At 39.8% G+C, this 7,415-nt stretch overlaps 1 long non-coding RNA gene across 1 annotated transcript; it reads right to left on the bottom strand.

Annotated features, from left to right (window-relative positions):
- Positions 1–396: 396 nt before the first annotated feature.
- LOC124178010 lies at positions 397–1,634 on the bottom strand. Its single transcript, XR_006869709.1, has 2 exons — positions 1,488–1,634; positions 397–533 (listed from the first exon to the last, which is right to left on the bottom strand). It is a non-coding gene; the product is annotated as an uncharacterized LOC124178010 (long non-coding RNA).
- Between the last annotated feature and the right edge of the window lie 5,781 nt (positions 1,635–7,415).

Raw genomic sequence — 7,415 nt, 5'->3', positions numbered from 1 at the left:
AACGAAAGAATATGAGTGATTTTTCCCTAAGAATTTACATTCCACACAGCTGCCAGTAAATGTCCCATACTGCTGTGCAGTAAGCAGCAATTGGAACCACCAGATTGTTCTCAAACAAGGACATACGCATGAAATAAGCTATGTCGTTAATTGATTCCATTTGTTTACTACACACCCGTGAAACCCTCTTCAAATTTCCAGTCAACGTGTGTGACGAATTCTCATTTTCTAGACTTTATTTCCGGCCACAGGTTTGCCGACGATGTGTGTTTAATAGTAGTTCACTTTTGATGTGCAACATCTATAGCCGCACGTAAAAAATTCGAAATATTTTATATCATCATTTTGCCATAATCATTTCCTATCGCAATCTGTTCTTTTCTGCATATTACTTTGACAAAATAATATCGATGTTTCACATCTGCCAGGCATCCCGTGACGACTCACATTTTTTTTTCACGGTGCACCGTGGTCCAAAAGCCCGAATTCTTGGCCAAAACCCCCAAAATCGAAAGTTATCATCCGAGGTAAAGCTTCACATATTTGTCAATAGATAGCATTAGAGCTTTGAAATCCAAAAGGGCAGATGTTCATATTCATTCCATGGCCTGTGGTAAGCCCTCGAAAGTGACCATTGTCGACACTCGCGTGGCACTGTGGTGTGTGCACGCTTTCTAGTGCGCAAAAAAAAAAAGCCGTAGTTTTTTTAATTTTCATCAAATTCGAGTCAACCAAAATGGATATTATTTCTCAAGGTAAATGAATTACATAAATTTTGTGAATGAACCAAGTTTCGGAATCTATGGCGATGATATCAATGATGCAATACGAGTGCTGCAAAATAACCTGTTTCATTGAATTTCGTTACCATCTGTAGAGAATTAGTTATGATCCCCGGAGATCCTGCGGAGATCCTGCGGAGATCTTAACGATTCCTGGTGTAAAAAAGTATAGAGAATGTGAAACCGTTGGCATCGCCTGCTCGTTTTTGCTCCATTGTTCAAAAATACGCATTCTTTGAAGCAATGTTTTGTCGACTCGGTCGGAGCCTCGTGGCCCGCCTCGTGGGATTAGTGTAGCGGGGCGACGCAGCAACGTCATTCATCAAAACGACGTCGATGATGAGAATTCAGATAGCGATTAGTGTGTATCTTTAAAAATTATGTTATTTTGTTTTATAAGAAAAAAATCTGTACGAATTAAAGAAATTAATTTATCAAATATAACTTTTAACAAAGTTGTACCATTTTTCACAAATTATTCCCGCCATTTTCGGTCCACCATTTAAATTTTGCATTTTTACATTCGTTTTCGGAATCGGCGACCCCAAAAACATTACTAGTATGAATTTCAGCGAATTGGTATCATTTTTCGCGAACAACATCCAGCATTTAACGTCCGCCATTTTGAATTTTGCATTTTTGTTTTTTTTTTCGGAATCAGCGACCCAGAAAACATTCGTACTATGAATTTCTAAAAATTCGTACTATTTTTTGTAAAAGATATCCGCCATTTTGAATTTAGCATTTTTGCATTCATTTCCGAAACCAGCAAGCCAAAAAACTATAGGTATAGTAATACTAGCAATTTTCACTGAGAAATATTTGAGTTATTAGTTTTGACCAGGAATTCGGGCTTTTGACCACTGTGCGGTGGTGTATTTCGGAAGTGCTGCGCTTGGGCGCGGTGTGTACGGATTTTCGAACTTCACATCAGAGGAGTTTAAAATATTCATTTCAGTTTAAATTTAAGTGACGACTGGTATCCGCGTCGTACGTGGCCAAAGGGGATCTACACGACTTCTGCCGTTTAGCTTCTCGGTACAGTCACTTGTACTATCGTGTACTGTTATGCAATACGAAACCCACGGGGTCTTCTGGTATTTATCAATTACCGTCATGGCGCAGCCTTTGCACCTATGATTCAGAGTGACTGGTTGTGCTTACACTGAAGTAACTGTACGTCAAAATCTCTTTGACGACTAGTGACGACCATCAAAACACGCAAGATCGATACTCATTTCTCTACGATATTCAAAAGACCATAATTGCCCGCAGACCGGTGCGCGGAATGACCTTCCGCAACTCGGGCGGTCGACAGTCCGATGCAGTGGAATATATACCTGGCCGGCGCCACTGGAGTTGCGAGAGACGCGCGCCCCTAGCGGGCGCGTGCGGTACTTGGACAGTGCCCGCGGTACGGCGCGCGGCGTCAAGATAGCGGCAGCGAATTTCTGACCCCAAGACGTGCGGTGTTCCGGAGTAAATGCCGAGTCGCTTCGACCATTCTCTCGATAATTCCGATATAATCAAACATAGCTCAGGCCAGAAACGTAAATATGTAAAGCTTTGTGTCTCTCTTTCTCTTCTCGGGTTACAGCTCGAGGCTGATGTTTATCTGGAAGGGTCTCTTGCTATATTGTGTTTATATTTAAGGTGTGGACGACTTTTCTTAGGTACCCCCCGTATATCAATTTCAAATCATTAAAAAACAATTGCGTAATTTTGTCAGATTCTTGTCTCAACTCTAACTCGTGCTGTCAACAGGGTGGATTTCCCCTTTAAGCTACACATGTTTCGGACTTGTTCTCAGTATATTTCTTATTATAAAGGTACTGATGTACAAAAAATTTTGTAACTGTAAGGTTATAGTGGTCATTAGCGCAACTATCTAAGAAAAAGTTCATGTCATCATACGATGCAATCGCGACGATTTGCACACCCTCGAAATCTGACTGTTTTTGCATTTAGAGGAAGTGTAAATTCGTCGAGATTGTATGGTATGTGATGTGAATTTTTTCTCGGATGGTAACAGTAATCTTCGAAGTAACCAGTAAAACCTCGCAGTTACAAATTTTTTTGAACACAATTACTGTTACAATATAACACTCGTTTACGAATTAAATATCGGCACCTCCCCTCTCTCGCTGTTGTACCCCTTCTCGGGCGCTGACCTCGGTATTGTTGCCGCGGCACACGCTGCCGGCCGCACATCCATGGGCGCACACTTGTGTGTGTAAACAGAAGCGCATCCTCAGCTTGATAATGCTACGAAACACACATCTACGAATAAAAATCAAAATAAATCACAAAATGAATCGGAAAATTTAAGATTCCATGTTACAAAATACTCCGAATCATCGTACCGTGATAACGGAGACACGTGAATATCACTGTGAACGAATTGACGCGCTCGTCACATCTTCCATAATCACTCACCCAATCAAGCTGGCTCAAAATCGTCAAAATGATGCTTCCTGTTTATTTTTAGGATACTTGCAAGAAAAATTTTTCACTAGTTTTAAATTAATCTACATATCCGATTTTTTAGTAATGCGGATCCCGAGTAGCAACACATGTTGAAATTATCGAGATCATTGTTGTACAATTTGGTCGGTTTAACCGGTTAATTTAGTGGACCTGGTTAATGAGCTCTCGGTTCAACCCGTTATCCGACTGAGCCGGTTGATTTGATCAACGGATTTGGCTGGTTAATGTGGTTAAGCGATTTCGCCGGTTAATCTGGTGAAAAATTAAAGCTCGCTTGATCAGTTGGTGCTCGATAAATTTCACCATCCAAATCCAATGAATCAGCTCTGAATAATCATTAACCGACCACTCCGGTAATAACTTATTATCGGAAAATGATTAATTTATTGATATTCTTGCATCAAAACCGGGATATTCTGGCGAAAAATACGAATAAAGGCGAATACTTCAACGTTGACCATAGACATAACTTTATTGGAACGTTTCGTAGTTATTTTTACCTCTTACACATTCAAAATTCTACATTGATTATATTATTATTTCATTGTTATTGGAATTATAATTTACTTCAACGAACCTTCGGAAGCGAATTTGGAATTCGGAATTCGAAATTCGGACCTTAATGCAATCAAGCATGCGTTACACGTACGGTACATCCCTAACAATCAGCGTAGAAAGAAGATTCCTTTAACGGTACGATAATACAATAATGACAACAGACAAGCAAATATTCAACAACTTCAGGCCGCTTGAGCGTATTCAAAATAACTCGTTCCATCTCTGTGCAAGAATTATCCTACCTGTTAGTGACTACGCGAACGACCAGACGTAGACTCATACGGAGGGAGAAGTAACTTGTCGGATTAACGTGTCAATAGTCCATGAATTAATTGATAGTTCACTTGAATTGATGAGAATTACTTGAATCCATGAGAATTACTTGAATTCATGGGAATCACCTGAACCAACAGAGAATCACCTCAATTAATGAAAATTAACGGAATTAACGGAGACTTAATAGTCGATTTCTGGAACTGATCGGGATTAACAGAGAATTAAATTTAACTAATTTCAATTTGTGCCGGAATGATCTTTTCAGCGTGCAATAATTGTGCCCGTTTATTCACGAGCTCTTTTTTCGAAATTTTCAGAGACGCGAAATATCTCGGGTCTCCCCATGTCTCTATCATAGTAATCATAGTAATCATAGTAACCACAATGATAAGAATATTAATAGTAACTGCATATCGTAGTACTGAATGTATCGCAATAATAGTGATATTATGGGAAACTTAAAATAAACTTGAACTAGCGTGAGGGATAAGGAAAAATTAGGTTGACGAGACCAAAAATATTCCGAAATGAAGAAATTAAGTTGAATTGAATTATTCAATTTAGTTTCATCTAGGTATTGACGTAAATTGGCGTAAGTTATCGAGAATTCTTGAGAAAAAAAACTAATTCAATCGAATTGAATGAATTAATTTGAACTAACAGAAGAAACAAAAAGGAATTAATTGAAATTATTCAGATATTCACTAGAATCAAATTGTATTATCGAGAATTGATGGTAAAAGTACTGAATTAATTGAATTGAAAGAATTCACTTGAATAATGTTGAATTTAGTTGAATTAATCTAAATTAACAGAATTATGTTGAATCAAATGAAAAATCGGATGTGCAGATTAATTTAAAACTAGTGAAAAATTTTTCTGGCAAGTATCCTAAAAATAAACAGGAAGTATTATTTTGACGATTTTGAGCCAGCTGATTGGGTGAGTAATTACGAAAGATGTGACGAGCGCGTCAATTCGTTGACAGTGATATTCACGTGCCTCCGTTATCACGGTACGATGATTCGGAGTATTTTGTAACATGGAATCTTAAATTTTCCGATTTATTTTGTGATTTATTTTGATTTTTATTCGTAGATGTGTGTTTCGTAGCATTATCAAGCTGAGGATGCGCTTCTGTTTACACACACAAGTGTGCGCCCATGGATGTGCCGCGGCAACAATACCGAGGTCAGCGCCCGAGAAGGGGCACAACAGGGAGAGAGGGGAGGTGCCGATATTTAATTCGTAAACAAATAATAATAATTCATCCAGATGAACAAAACAGCAATTTCCGTGGCGGCAAATCTAGATGAAATGGTGCACTCTGATTGGCCTAACGCTATCACTTATAATTCAAATACTATGCGTCGGACGAGCTTCCGGAAAAGAAATTCTCGGTTGGATTTTAACGAGGTATCATGCTGGCTAGTCCGTGGGAGGCAATTTAGGGACACTCTGTATACTGCACGCGTGTCCAAATTACGTGTATTTTAAACATGGAAATCCACGCTGTTCTCGGCACGCCGGACGGGTTGCAGTTGAGATATAAATCCGAAAAAATTAGGCAATTATTTTTTAATTACTTGAAATTGATTTGGTGGGGATGCTTGGAAAAAATCGTCAAAACCTATGGTACGCCCTACACATAATATATTCACATAAAAACGTGTGCGGTCGGGGAACCCCCGTATTTACATCGTTTCTATTTGTCGATTTTCGTGACGTTATGAAAAGCATTATGCCCCTTCTTTCTCTCTCTCTGGTCCCGATTCGACTTCCAGTGAGTTCACGAACTCTCCTGAGTTCTTAATCGTCGATGTTTAATCAAGACCGGTCAGATTTGCTTTTATTCGCTTCTATCTATGGACGACCTGAAGGCTTTCGTCTACAAGAATTTTCTGCTATATTTAATTAGTTTGCGTATGCTTATAAAAATCTCATTATTGCTGAGGACCTCAATTGCATCTTACTGTCAAATAATTACGAAGCACCGGTATCTTACCAACTTGGTTTTCTCTTCGGCTTCTCATGTTGTTGAGTCGCATGCAACGTACGGTTACGTTCCGAGAGGAACGTTTTGAGTCGATTCTGATTCGCTGCGTGATTTAAATTGTTCTCCTGACTTACGTAGTTGGTATATGGTAAATCTCGGGAATCCGCTGATCAGCTCCTCAGATCTTCTCGTTCAACTCGCCTACAATTCTGAGAGTTTGTTAGGTAAGGCTCGTGCCAACCATCACTATGCGTGATTGAAATAATTATTTATGACAACACTTGGGTTAATTACACATTTATTAACAATCTCCTTCTAGTTCTCAATGGTAGGTTTACAATTGTGGTACAGATTCGTGTTAATCGCTATCGCAGTGTTACGTCCTCCAGACTTCACATTCCTTCCCCACGCTCTTAGTTACCTTACGCTCTGTAGTCTACCCTTATCGTTCGCGAGTCAGCAGGTTCTCCTGTAACTCGCGGCTAGCTTGCCTGCTTCATCCGGCAAAACCAGGCAGATCCATCCCAGCGCTCAAGCAAGACACCTATCCCTCTAAACCAAGACCATACCTTTTTCCCTTGACCGACTCCGTTGCATTGACCACTAATAAACAACAATATACTTTGAATCGTTTACCTTCCCTTAATACCGATCCCTTTCTATTCCATTCACTTCCTACATTGGGAGTGTTAGCACGCGAGTGCATAGTCGACGTGAACGGACCCTACAATAGCCAAATAAGACCTTGGCTGGGCGCGGAGTAAGCTCCGATTACCGCTCATCGGAGCCTACGCAATCTACCCCGTAACAGCAGTGACAAACTGTTAATAAGTCTCGGAGGTTCTGAATTAATTATAATGTGATTTGATTCTAGGATTTCGGTAGAGTTCTGATCTGTTCTCTATGATGTCTGAAGTTCTTCTCCTCTATTCTGTTTTCTGGAAAGGTTGGATTAGAGGGAAAGTAGGAGGAGTTCAAAAGGAGTCGCGGTTTCTCGGGGGTCTCGGATGATTGGTTAAGGATGATGGAATAATTGGGGGTAAGGTTTCTGGTTCGTGCATGAGATCTCGGTGGTGGATTAGCGCGAGGTGGTTGGTTTAGAGAAGCAAGCGGCGAAGCACTAATTGGTCTTATCATTGTAAAAATGAGGGCGCTATCCTGAATTCTGAGAGTAAGAGTTTCTTTCTCTGTGAGCTATCCGTGATTTCTCTTCCCACGTTTCCGGTGTTTTAGTCTTTTCGGTTATCTTAACTGTTGCAGGTTTTTATTACTTTGGGTTATTACGGTTGAGATCGTAAATCAAAGGTTTTATGTGA

This window comes from Neodiprion fabricii, chromosome 3 (assembly GCF_021155785.1).
Source record: "Neodiprion fabricii isolate iyNeoFabr1 chromosome 3, iyNeoFabr1.1, whole genome shotgun sequence".
In the NCBI taxonomy this organism is placed as follows: Eukaryota; Metazoa; Arthropoda; class Insecta; order Hymenoptera; family Diprionidae; genus Neodiprion; species Neodiprion fabricii.
Note: the sequence above shows the minus strand (reverse complement) of the source record. Positions and strands in the feature narration are given on the sequence as shown.